Here is a 14,117-nt window from a genome sequence, read left to right as displayed (position 1 = left end):
TGCACTCATTTTGGTCTTTCAACCAGAGACAACAAAATAATCCAGGTCTAACAACACAAGGGTCCTTTCACACGACACAATTATAGCACTACATTCCTGCTTTTCTTGCCATGGCAATATGCTACCCGACCCTGGGATTTGCATTTTAGGGAGGAATGTTAGATTCTTTACCAAAGAGCTCCTCTATTCCATCCCAAAACTGCAAATCCCAGGATGCCAGAGGGTGCGGCATGGCAATCTAAGTGGAAGCTAAAGGTGCATCTTGGATTTATTTACGGGATTTATAGCCTGCCTTTCTCCCAAAATGGACTCAAGGCAGCTACATCTGCATTTACACTGCAGAAATAGTGCCATTTGACAACAGTATGAGTCTTTGGACTGCGGCTCTGAAGACCAGGGTTCAATTCCCTGCTCAGTCATGGAAACCCAATGGGGGACCTAAGGCAAGTCATACTCTCTCAGCCTCAGGGGAAGTCAAGGGGAAACCTTTTATGAACAACGCTTGCCAGGTAACTCCTATGATAAGTTTGCCTTAGGGGTGCCCTAAGTCAGAAACGACTTGAAGGCACACAACAACGAGTGCTGTAGCTCCAGCCTATGGAATCCTGGGATTTGTAGTTTTATAAGCATTCTCTGCCAAAGAGTGCTAGCGTCTCACCAAACTACAAAACCCCAGATTTTGTAGGATGGAGCCATGGCCTTCAAAGCGGTGCCAAACCACATTATTCCTACAGTGCCGGTGCACCCACAGTGCTCTAAGTGTGGAGTGTGTAGGTTTGTTGTGTGAAAGGGCCCAGGATTGTGGGAACATTAAGTGGAAGGCACCTGGTTGGGAGATGTGCCTCCTTCTTTCTCTCTGAGATGCTCCAAAGGAAGAGGAAAGACTATCCTTATTACGGCTGATGCCTCATTGCTCAAACCTCCAGAGCAAAGGAGTCACCGAAGCTTGGAAGAACACAGTCCATCTGGGAGTTTTAAAAAGGCACATCTTGCCTGGAAACTGGGAGCAACAGGAGGAGGAAGGAGCTGGCAGGGGAAAAAGAGTAAAGAGGTCTGCAAAATTAATTTATCCCCAAGTTCTGGCTTTAAAACAGCAGAATGGCAGGGCAAAAATCCGGTTTCTATCACAATCCCATTTTCTTCAAAGGGACATTTCATAGAATCCTAGAACTGGAAGGGATCTCCAAGGGTCATCCAGTCCAACTCCATTCTGCCATGCAGGAAGTCACCGCCAGAGCTCTCCTTGTGACAGATGGGCCTCCAGCCCTCAACTTAAAAACCTCTAACTGGTTGGGTTGGAACAAGAATTAAACAGAAGAGATCTCCTGGGATCTTCACTTTAAGGAGCAATGTTTAGCTTCTCAACCAAAGAGCTCCTCTGTTCCCTCCCTAAACTGCAAATTCCAGGATCCCAGCCATAGCAGTCCAAGCGGAAGCCAAAGGTACATCTGGGTTTTATTTATGGGATTTATAGCCTGCCTTTCTCCCAATATGGAATTCAAAGGATCTGCAGTTATGCAACAAGATTGCAGAAACAATGCAGTTTGAGTGTTAAGACTATGATTATCGAGACCAGGGTTCGATTCCCAGCTCCGCAATGAAACCCAATGGGTGGCCTTGGGCAAGTCGCACTCTCAGAAGGCTAGCCTGGCTCCCTCTTTTCTTTCTTCTCCTTTTGCCGCCAAGTCAAATCTTTCCTATCCTAATAGGCTTTTTAAGATGGGTTTTTCATGCTGCTCTGCCCTGTTGCCTCCGTTGTTTGGGTTGTTTTGCATATCTTGATTTAAAAGGAATTTTAAATGGGGTTTAATTCTACAGATTGATTGCTCTTCAAAATAACCCCCCCACACACACACATATATATATATATACACACACTGTGTGTGTGTGTGTGTGTGTGTGTGTGTGTGTGTATATATATATACATACTGTGAGAGCCAACATTTTTTGAATGTTGAACTATGACCTCTGGAGTTCAAGGTTCAAATCATTGCTCCAGCATGAAAACCCACTGGGTGATAAATAGAGTAATAACAACAATTATAAATAGTATAAAATAATAACAATGAAAAAACCATCTTGAAAGAGCTGGTATGGAGTAGTGGTCTGAGTGCTGGACTAGTGATCTAGGAGACCAGGGTTCAAATCCCCATTTGACTCACTTGGTGACCTTAGCCATCCCAATCTCTCAGCTCAGACCCTCCAAATGTCCTGTTCTGGCTATTATTATTATTATTATTATTATTATTATTATTATTATTATTATTATTATATCCCACCCGAAACTTGGACTCAGGTGACTCACAATATTAAAAAAAGAGTACAATGGAAAACATACAAAAACAGGTACATTAAAATAGAATTACAGTCGCCTCTCCAAGTCCGCAGACTTAAAAATCCACAGAGAGGCGACCGCCATTAAACTCAATGGGGCACGCACCCCATTCAAGCCTATGGGGCTTGAATATGTGCTAGTTTTGCAACTTGTAGGGGTGTCTGGAATGGATTCCCCACATGTTCCAAGGGGCAACTGTAAATTAAAACAAAGTTAATATTAAAACAAATTACATGTTAAAAGGATAAAATACAGTTAAAAAGGTAAAAATGTTTAAACGTTTGGGAGTAACACTCCCAATTACTCCTCTGTTTCCCCAGGTTTTCAGTTGTTTCTCTCTCCTCCCGCTCCCCCTCTTTGTCCACAGCTTACTTCATTTGCTGCAAAATGAATTCAAAATGCAAAGATAATTTACAATGCATTAATTCAGAAGGGGGAAAAGGAGAGGAAAGAGAAGAATCTCGCCCTTCCCAGTTGAATCAGGCAAAAGCAAACTGCTGCATCGTCTCCTAGCTTGTCTGTTCTTCTTCATTAATAACTTTTTGCCCCTCTGACCACACTCTCATGTTGAAAGACCTGTCAACCCAGGAGTAGAGCAATGGCAAACCTTCTCTGAAGAAACATCATCGAGATAAAAACGTGTGATCATTAAGGTCATTTTAGAGTCTCCGTAAGTCAGAAACGTTCCCATCTTAAAAGCCATGGCCACAGCAATCACAGCTACAACAGAAGCCACTCTGAACGCCGATATTGGAGAAAAGCAGGATATAAATGAATTAAGCCATAATAAAATAACCTAACAGTGAGGAATGAGGGAGAGTGAACAGCAGGACACTGGTGACATTACATGATTCAAATCGTTATTAAATATCTAAGTCACATTTCACCTACTGTAGTAGATGTTTGGAATGCTGGGAGACCAGGGTTCGAATTCTAGCTCAACAATGCAAAATCACTGGGTGAGTTTGGACAAGTCACACTCTCTCAGCCTCAGAGGAAAGCAATGGCGAATCTCCTCTGAACCAATCTTGCCAAGAAAACTCCATCATAAGTTTGCCTTTGGGTCAAACTTATAATAAACACACACACAACAACAACAACAACAACAAAGTAGATTTCAAGGCAAAGGTGGGCACTGGGTGACCCATAGGCAAGCCACACTCTCTCAGCCTCAAAGCCTGACAAAAGTGACTCCTCTCTGAACAAACCTTGCACAGAAAATCCCCTTTGAGCCAATCTTGCTTTAGGGTTGCCATAAATTGGAAATAACTTGAGGACGCACAACAAGAACAACTTGCTTCTAGACAGAAGGTGACTGTGTAGCAGAATGGAGGGTGAACCCTGGAAATCATAGCAAGCTGCTCCTCTATCCAAGGGCAATCCAGCCCAATATGGGGGTATCAAAGGGGAATAAGGCTCCGGAGGGTCGCTGGGGTGAAGGATGACCGTGAATGCAGGGAAATCCACAAATAAAAAAATACTCTTTTTCCCAAAACAACACATATCTAGGAATCTGCAGGTCCTCCAGTGCAACTCTGTGGTCAACATCTGCCAGACATTGATCATAGAATCATGCTGGAAGACCTACAAATGCCTAGAGAAGTGTTTTCTCTAAGAACCTCTAGGTTCTCCAATACAACTCTATGGTCAATTTCCAGCAGAATTGCACTGGAAGGTTAAGGAGATTATCGCATGGAGAAATGCTACCGCGATAGATGTGGAATTGTAAAGACGAAACCAGGTTTTATCGCATGTGCCGTGCGAGTGCAACCCATCTGCATCCTGCACCTCAGCCACGTTTTTGCCGTGGTTTTTCAGAAACAGCAGACTCCAGTTTTTGAAAATCAGCCAGATAAGCATGGGTTAGGTCTGGGATGCAGACAGGTTGCATTCACCTGGCTGCCACCACATGTGATAAAACCCTGTCTCACATCTATTGCAGCAGCATTTATCCATGTGAGAAACTCCTTAGAGATTCCTAGAGAGAACATATCAATCAAAATCGCAAATAATCAAAGCCGCAAAAGTCAAAGCCGCAAATGTGGAGGGCCAGCTGTACGTTGTCTTATCTCCATCACCAAAATGTCCCTGATACAAAAACATGGAGACTTCTTGAGGGATTCATTGTTCTCTGCCTCCAAAGAGGCCTGTGACCTCACTGGAATGGAGACAAACTGGATTGCAAAAGAGGGGTCCCTTTTGAGATGCAAAGGGACTTTAAATTCCCTGGACTTTTGAAAATCTCCCTATTGCAAAAGATATCCTCCCCAGCATAACATCTTTACGAAGGACTGAAACAACATGCAAGCATCTATCTGACTAACATCTCCAATTGTGTTTTTTCCTCCTGTTTGGTTTGTAACATTTTGCCTGAAGAAGCCCATGGAGCTTCGAAAGCTTGCAACAAGTATATTGTGCATAAAGAGATCGCTGATGGATTTGTGTTTGTACATTGTCGTGTTACTTTTTCAAGCAGTTATAGGTAAAGATTATTTATATTATCTTTTGTTTTTGACCTTTCAGTTCCATTATTTCAACACCTTTGGGTTCAAAAGGTGACACTCAGATCATCACATAGAGAATGTGATAGAGACTTTATGGTCTGTTGGGCCACAAAGTGGCACTCTGGACACAATGGGTTGTCCCTGGATAGGACACGGAGGTTGCATCAAGGAGGAGGCAAACGCAAGGGGGTTTTGCAGATCTGACAGAGTGCATGAAACCTTGTGAGCAAAGTGCTTAGCACAGAGGTTTCGTCCTTTCATTCCTCAACAAACCTGCAAAGGAAGCCAACGCAAGCAGAAATGCGCCCAGCAAGGCCAGCATGCTGAAAAGTAATGTGCTCTGGCACAAAATGTGCACCAAGCAACACTGAACAGCAACTGCTTCCACACCAAAAAAAGAGTCCAACATTTCTGGATCTTACAGATTGCTGTTCACACCAGCTTTAGATAAAGACATTTATCTTTTAAAATTGTATTTTAGTCTTTTAATAATCAATTCAAGTATTATTATTATTATTATTATTACATTTATTTATATGCAGCCCTTTCCCCAAAACTGGGACTCAGAATGGCTTACAAGATTAAAAACAGTACAATTTAAAACACAGAAAAGTGTTATATTAAAACAGAGTTAAATTATTACAATATTACAAAATGCAGGATATATTAATAATAATACAGCCTCATGGGGCTTAAGGTTATTCCTTCACAACAAGCCACTCAATCTTAATATCTGTTCATTTCACTAATGTACAGGTGCAGCAAGAAGGAGCAAGTGAAAAGGCCCAAAGAGTCGGTGCTGGCCTTGCAATTGACACCTGGTCCCCCAAATAACCAAAAGTCACCAGATCCTGGCTGGTCTTAGAAGCTAAGCAGGGTCAGCCCTGGCTATTCCTTGAATGGGAGTGTGCCAACAAATCCCAAGTGCTATTATAGGCTGTATTTCAGAGGAAGGAACTAGCAAAACCATCTTTTGAGGATTCCTTGCCTAAGAAAACCCTATGAAATTCCTGGAGATGCCCTAAGTTGACAGGTGACTTGAAAGTGCATACACACAGAGACCCGAAAGGCACCAGATCCTGTCTGAATGTGGAAGCTAAGCAGGGTCAGCCCTGGTTAGTCCTTGGACGGGAGACTGCCAACAGATACCAGGTGCTGTAGGCTGTATTTCATAGGAAGGGACTGGCAAATCCACCTCTGATGATCTGATGCATAAGAAAAACCTATGGAATTCTGGGAGAGATAGGAAACGCAGGGATGGGGATTGACTTGAAAAGTGTATGTTCATATCTATCTGTGTATGTGCATGTGTGTGTGTGTGTATTCTCATTTATTATACAGTGGGCTGTTGGTATCCTCTGAGGTTTGGTTCACAGACTACCAGTGGATACCAAAATCAGTGGATGCCCAAGTCCAATTAAACACAATAGCATAGTAAAATGGTGTCCCTTATATAAATGACAAGAACAAGGTTTGATTTTTGGAACACACACACACACACACAAATGTGTCCCTCATCATTTGCTGGGGTCAGGGGCACAGGACCCCAGTGAACGTGGAAAAACCGCAAATAACAAAAACACTGGGTTTTCACCTGAGAGAACACCTCTCTAGGAATCTGTAGGTCCTCCAGTGCAACTCTGTGGCCAATATCTGCCAGACATTGACCAGGAAGGCAATGGTGGCAAACCTCCTCTCAAGAAAGCTAGCCAAGAAAACCCTGGGTAGGAGATGGTTACCAAAGACTGAGTTGAGTTGAAAAGTCATAACAAGAACAGATAACGCTTCTTGTGTGATGGAAAACGTGACGATCTCTCAAACTGAAACCCCAGAGAACACCTGGAAAACAACTCTTTACAATAACACACAAAATGAAGCTGACCACACAAAGAGACACGCACTGGGCCTTCCCTCCCCGCCACACGACTATGAAGGATGTGAGAATAAATTATTCTTCTGGCCTACAAAGCTCATGGGAGAACGCATGGTGCGCTCGGAGAGACAACGCTCGACACTGCAAATCAAAAAGCGGGCGCTGCAGAGCTTGGATACTTTTGTGGGGTTTTCTGTCCTTAATGAATTTTGTGGAAAGACAATAAAGGTGGGGAAAATAGTTTTGGGAGATATTTGGGAAAGGGCAAGCGGAAGAAGGGACTATCCTCTGGACCCTCCTGTGAAACCCTCTGCAGGAGGACCACTCCATAAATGAAAGCCTGGGCTGGACCAACCCTTTATATACTGCCATAAGCCACACCCCTAGCTTCTGATTGGCTGCTGATGTGGATTGGCTGTCCCATGCCTATATAAAGCTTCAGGAGACCATCTTCTCTGCAGAAGTTCTTTCATAGAGGTTTATCATATGAAGGTCTTGTGAATATCCTGGAAAAATTGTGTAGTTATGTGAAATCATTTCACATTGTTGCACAAAACCCACCATTAAAGTAGTCACAAAGAAGCATTAATGTGCATCTTTTCACTTTTGAGATTTCAGTGACAATGCATTTCTGATATCACTTTATTTGCACAATTGTGTGTGATAATCATTTGCACAATTACTTGCCATTTTTGCTTTATTTGCAGAATACTTTAAATGTTCTTTAATCTCTCTTTAATGCTGAAATTAGTCCTAGTGTGGTAAAACTCCTAGATATTAGATTAATGCTTTTTTCCCTCTCTCCAATTGAAATCTGAAACATGTTTTGTGGATTTTGGGTGATGCTGCAATGTGCTTTCTTGCTGGCCCAATAAAGGTATCTTGTTTTGTGGATTTTGGATGATGCTGTACTTTCCTATATGGCCAACGCAGCTAGCCCTGGATACGTTTTCTGTGATGTTAAGTGTAAGAGAAAAAGCCTTGAGTTCTATTAAAGACAACATTTAGGGTGATGTCAATGCAAGAGGAGGGAGGTTAAGAGAGGATGGAGATTTTTAACAGCCACCCCACAATATAATGTTATTTTTTCTGCTCATTCTCAGCCTCGTCTGCCTTTCCTTCCTCCTCTTCCCCCCTTCTTGGCTTGTCTCTGCATTATTGCAACCCTCCTCCATCTTCACGCTCCGGGTCAGAAGATTAAAGAGTATAATCCCAGGTTCACAAGGCCCGGCTGGGACTTTTACGGGGAAGACGATACACACACACACACACACAAAGCTTTGGCCTGGCAAAGATTAAAGACAGCAGCTTGGCAAAAGCTCCAGCCCTCTCCCTCCCTGCCCTTTCTTGCTCCAAAGCTGGTCTTGCACTCTGCAAAGCCAAGGAGAGAACACAGAAGTGTTAGTCTGAAAGCGGTGTCTCTTTTTGCTGGGGACTATAAAGCCCATTGGTGGCTGGGGGGTTCTGGAAATTGCAGTGATGGTGGTATGCCTTCAAGTTGCTTCCGACTTCTGGCAACCCTATGGCGAACCTATCCAGGGCTTTTCTTGGCATGAGACATTCAGAGGAGGGTTGCCATGGCCTTCCTCTGAGGCTGAGAGAGTGTGACTTGCCCAAAGTCTCCCAGTGGGTTTCATGCTCAAACCACTGCACCACACTGGCTCTCCTGGAAATTCCCCAGAAAGCATGTGAACCTTAAAAAAGACATACCCTACAGTCTTTTGCCCTAAAAAAGACGTACCTTTTTGTCTTTTGCCCCAGAAAAAGATATCTCCTAGAGTGACGCTGGGCCAGATGTGGCCCCAAGGGCATTTTCCATTCCTCCAGGCACCTCAGAAGGCTTTTCAAATTCCAAAATGGGGTGACTTTCCTTTCCCAGAAGACTCCAAGATCAGTAATTACATTTTTAAGAGGCTTCCAGGCCTCGCTGCCTTGTTTCACATCCAAAAATATCTCATTAAAAAAAAGAAAAACAGAAGTTTTCTATCTACTTCCTATTTTGTTTTGGAGTATTTGGGGGGCAGTAGCCTCCACTGGGCCCCAATAAGCCACAATGGGGAGGAACATGCAAGGAAGGGACCTTTCTCTTCCAACTTGGCCTTGCTTGGATCACACCAGCCTTTGGAAAAGTTTCCTTTTCAAAACAGGAACTATGGACACACACCTGGTTTCTGTAATGGCCGGGGGGGGGGGGTTATTCACCCAAAAAGTAACTTTTCCAAAGCTCTCCATCCAATGCTGCCTGCATGGTGACAAAGCCTTAAATAAAGCCACAAAGAGAGACAGCGTGGCGTAGTGGTTTGAGCGTTGGACAATGAGCTCTGGGGACCTGAGTTTGAATCCTGGCTGAGCCATGTAAACTCACCAGGTGACCTTGGGCAAGCCCCACTCTCTCAGCCTTAGAGGATGGCAAGGGCAAGCTCCTTCTGAAGAAATTTGCCAAGAAACCCCTATGATAGGCTCACCATATAGGGTCGCCATAAGTGGGAAATGACTCCATGGCACACAACACACACAAAGAACCAAACACAACCGGAGGATGTCTCCAACACTAGTCCAAAACAATGGGGAAGGATTAGCAAAAAGTGTCACAGCGCTGTGACACTATGGTGATGTAATATTTCACTGTCTATCATTAGATGTTGGTGTTAACACATATGCATGTATTCTGATATATATAAAGGTTTTCCAGGATCGTCATGAGTTTCTAGCACACGTACTTTGGGATACATAGTGTTGTGAAACTTTGCTATTCACTGCCTGTTGTTTTGGACACAGCACACACACACAGCCACAAACCAATGGCACCAGTTGCATGTCCCAGAAGGCTGCTCCTCTTTGCAGCATGTGCCTGATGCTGCTGGGCATTGAATTGCAGAGTTGGAAGGGACCCCAAAGGCTATCTATCCTTTCAGGCAAGGATACCCAACCAAAGCATTTCTAAAAGATGCACATCCAAGCACTGTTTAAAGACCTCCAAAGTATGAGAACCCACTATCCTCTGAGGAAGCCCATCATCCACCGTCCAACAGTTCTCACAATCAATAAATCCTTCCTAAGGTTTCCACCGAACCCCATTTTTCTTGCCATTTGAAGCCAGTCAAGGATGACCAAATGTCCCTGCCATAAAGGAGGGCAGGACATCACAAAATGTAGGATGCTCCAGGAAAATGTAGGACATGACAACATCACAGCTAAGAACACTCACAGAAATGTAAAGTCAGGGTTCTTAGTCAGGCCGCAAAATGGGGGACATTTTGGAATTCCTCCTCCTGGACAGGAGACTGGAATGTAGGACAGGTCCTGGAAAAGGACCTGCTCCAGAGACTAGGACCCAATGGAGCAATGGATGCAAGCTCCAGGAAAAGAGATTCCAGCTCAACATTAGGAGGAACTTCCTGAGAGTAAGGGCTGTTCGATAGTGGAACACTCCTTCCTCGGAGATTGTGGTGGAGTCTCCATCTTTGGAGGCCTTTAAACAGAGGCTGGATGGCCATCGGTCAATGGGGATGCTTTGACTGAGAGTTCCTGCATGGCAGAAGGGGATTGGACTGGATGGCCCTTGTTGTCTCTTCCAACTCTATGATTCTAAGGGGGACATCTGGGGGGGGGGGGGGAGCACAATATGGGTAGCATCTCTTCTTTGGCTATTTAAAAGTGGCCATTATATGCCACCTCTACCCCAGAAAGGCTTCCAGGCTTTCTGACACCTTGCCCCCTGCCAGCTTGGCTTCTCTCCCCTACCAGCCTTGCCACCCTGGCCCAAATGCCAGCCAGAGAGAAGGTCAAACAGTGTCCTCTTGCCATTGTCCAACCAAAAGACTGGCTGGTTGGCAGGCTTCCTTGGTGTGGCGACCTCTGTGGCTGGATGCCCACGAATATCCCCCAGAAGTGGGTTGATGCCCACCATGGGGCAATGTCCAGCTTGCCCAAGCCCTCTTCTTCCTCCTCCGTCCTCCCCTGCCTTGCATCTCTGGAGGCCTCTGGGGCTGGATGCCCACCACCAGTCTCCCCTACAGTGGGTCGATGCCCACCCATATCCCCCTACAGTAGCTTGATGCCCACAGCCCTCCACAGTGCTATGCCCACTTTCTCCGGTTACCCTCCCTCCTTCTTTCTCTCCATGGCTGGCATCCCCAGAGGCCTCTGGAACCGGATGCTCGCCACCACCACTATCCCCATAGGCCTGTGGATCGATGCCTGCCACAATGGGGCGATGCTCGCGGTGCCCCGCCGGCCTCCCTTCCTCATCTTCCCCGGCCCCCATCCATTGCCTGGCACCCGAGGCTGGATGCCCACCCCCAGGATCCCCCTGAAGTGGGTCGATGCTCATTCCCACGGAGCGAGGCCCAGTGTTCCAAGCGCCCGCCTTCCTTCCCCTTCCTGGCATACTTGAAGGCCTCTAGGACTGGATGCCCATCAAGGGAAGATGCCCACTTTCCCCATGCCACCTTCCCTACTTTCTCCCCTGTGGCTGACAGCCGCTTAGGCCTCTGGAGCTGGGTGCCCACCCTGATTCCAATGCCCACTTTGTCCATGCTCCCCTCCCTCTTTCTCCCATCCTTTGCCTGCCACCCTCTTCGGCCTCTGGGGCTGGATGCCCACTTTCCCCAGGCCACCCTCCTTGCCCCCGTGGCAAGCAGCCCCCTCCTAGGCCCAGTCTGCCCCTGGAGAGTGGTCCAGTGCCCCTCTTTCCCTCCCCCTCCTGACCCTCTGTGCCCCCTGGCTCCCTCTCTCCACCGACCTTGCAGCCGAAGACGAGCGAGAGGGTCCGGTTGCTGCAGGTGACCTTGCACTGGCAGAGCACCGGCGAGAAGCAGCCCAGCTTGCGGAACGGGGGGGAGACGCCGTTCAGGCCCATGCCCCCCGAGGCCCCCCACAAGCGCCCCCCGACGGCCCCCGACCCGCCCCATCGGCTAACAGGCTGGCACCAGGGGCCCCAGGGGCAGCGCCCGCCGCCAGCCCCGGAGCAACCCCCGCGGAGCCCGCCCCACAGAGCCGGCCAGAGCCTGAGCCCCCATCGCGGCTGGCAGAACCTTGTGCCAAGGCCGGCAGGAGGAGGGCAGGCTCCGGGCCAGCCCTTAATCCCCTCCTCCTCCCTCCCTCCCTCCCTCCCTCCGAGCCCCAGCTGGCAGCAGCAGGGCAAGGAAGGCCCGGGCCCAGCCAGGATCGGGCCCCAAGGGAGGGAGGCATCGGGGGCAGCCAAGGCCACCCAAGAGAGCCCCCTTAGTCTCTCGAATCAGCACCGGGAGAGAGAGCTTGGCGCACCTGGGAGACTCCCTGGAGGAAGAAAGACGTGGGCAGCAGGAGCTTTCCTAGGCTAAAGTCCACTTCCTCAGATGCATTGGGATGTGAGGAGGTCCATTCAAATGGCAAATCCTTTGGATGTGGAGATGAAGTGTCGGGTCCAGTTTTAAAGGAGGGTCCTTGGGCTCTGGGCATGGCGTTTCCTCGGCCTTTGTGCACCACCCACCCGCCTTGAAACCGGACCGGCCACTTCATCTCCACACACAAAGCCTTTGCAATCTGAATGGGCATCCTCCTCACACAGCCATGATGGCATAGATCTGTGTGTCTGTCCCTGGCTTCTTCCACTGCCCCAAATGCCTCGGAGGAAGGAGGCTCAAATCTAGGAAAGCTCCTGCTGCCCATGTCTTTCTTCCAGTGAGTCTTAAAGGGGCTACAAGATCTCTCTGCATTCATTTTTTCTTTGGACTATAACTCCCATCATTAGAGAGCCAGGGTGGCCAGGCACCCTCCATCCCAAGCCTTCTGCCCAGGAGGAATTGGCCAAAGGCCCTCCACTTTGAGCATCACTAAGAAGCAGGACTTGTACTGTGGACATGATGCAGCCACTTCCAACATCCAGCCAATGGGGTTTTTTGCAAGAGTTTCTGTTAAAGCGTTTCTTTGGTCCTGTCCAACATCCCCCCCCCCGCCCTCTGAAATGTCCTCCATTTTGTCCCCCTTGATGGTGAAGATGGGGCCTGGGCACCCAGGAGCATGGCCTAGTGGTCTGAATGCTGGGCTGGATGGGCCCCCAATGGGGTTGCATGCCATTCACGCCAACACAGGCACAAAAGGAAGGCTGCGGAAACTGTGGATCAGGGGTAGGCAACCTGCGGCCCGGCAAGGCCTTGGGACCGGCCCCAGCCTGGTCCTGCCGCCGAATGCCGCTGGGGCCTTTGGGGGGCAATTGTCTATAGAAGCCTCAGAAACATGCATTTATATTAACATTTTTTAAAAAATCAGCAAATTTTTTTGCGTGTCCTCCATTTTTTTTTTAAAAAGTGTCATCTATTTGAAAATCTTGTCCTACATTTGTCCTGGTTTATTTATATATTTAATTTTTTTTAAAAAAATATTTAATTATTTATTTTTTGGCTTCGGCCCCCCAGTTGCCTGAGGGACAGCAACCCGGCCCCCGGCTCAAAAAGGTTGCCTACCCCTGCTGTGGATGATTATAATTAATCATGGTTTTTGTTGGACTACAACTCCCATCGTTAGAGTGCCCAGGCATCCTCCTTTCCCCTGCCATGCCCTCCATCCCAAGCACTTTGGTCCTCCCAGAAGAGCAGGGCTGAGAAGCATGGGATTTGTATTTACATCCTCCAGTAACATCCAACTTCCACCCAATACTTTTTACAAGAGTATTCCTATTAAAGTTTTGATTTAGTCTTGTCTGACATTTTTGTTGTTTCTCCTGGAATGCCCTCCCTTTTGCAGGGCCTCGTCCTCCTTGGCACTGAGGAGGACACCAGGTCCCCCTGCAGCATGGCCTAGTAGTGGTTTGAGTGCCAAAAAAGCAGCTTTTCTCCTGTCCTGGAAGTTCCAGTTTGCAACATTTGGGGGAAAGGGACCAAGGCCAGATCTTGCGTATGTGCCTTCAAGCTGCCTGCTGACTTATGCCAACCCCATGAATTTCATGGGTTTTTCTTAGGCAAGGAATCCTCAGAGAGGGTTTGGCCAGTTCCTTCCTCTGAAATAAAGCCTATGGCATTTGGCATTCTTTGGCAGGTTCCCATCCAAGCCCTAACCAGGGTTGGCCATGCTAAGCTTCCAAGATCAGATGGGATCTCAGGTCTTGTGTCTAAATGCCTTCAAGTCACCTGCCAATGTATAGTGACCCCATGAATTGAATGGGGTTTTCTTAGGCAAGGAAGGCCCAGAGAGGGTTGTGCCAGTTCCTTCCTCTGAAACGGAGCCTATAGCGCCTGGGATTCATTGGCGGTCTCCCATCCAAGTCCTAACCATGGCTGGCAATGACAACCAAAAAGGAAGACTTACATAAACTCAAACGCAAGGAGGAAGGCAAGTGAATGGGTCTAAAAGTAAATCAAGCCAAATCTGTTCCTAGAAACCAAAATGATTTGACTGAGGTTGTCGTACTTTGGGTATATCATGG

The 14,117-nt window shown here is 47.2% G+C and overlaps 1 protein-coding gene across 4 annotated transcripts in view; it reads right to left on the bottom strand.

Annotated features, from left to right (window-relative positions):
• The window catches only part of DLG4 (discs large MAGUK scaffold protein 4), a 176,499-nt gene that overhangs the window by 59,759 nt on the left and 102,623 nt on the right, over window positions 1-14,117 (bottom strand). For 2 of the 4 annotated variants that reach the window (XM_042475845.1, XM_042475848.1), the window contains exon 1: window positions 11,457-11,477. The exons of the other annotated variants lie outside the window; for them this stretch is intronic. The gene's annotated coding sequence lies outside the window, so the exon portion shown is untranslated. Of the gene's footprint in view, window positions 1-11,456; window positions 11,478-14,117 lie in introns of those variants that run through there. 4 annotated transcript variants of the gene reach the window in all.

This window comes from Sceloporus undulatus, chromosome 6, assembly GCF_019175285.1.
Source record: "Sceloporus undulatus isolate JIND9_A2432 ecotype Alabama chromosome 6, SceUnd_v1.1, whole genome shotgun sequence".
NCBI lineage: Eukaryota > Metazoa > Chordata > Lepidosauria > Squamata > Phrynosomatidae > Sceloporus > Sceloporus undulatus.
This window is presented reverse-complemented; position numbering and strand designations above follow the sequence as displayed.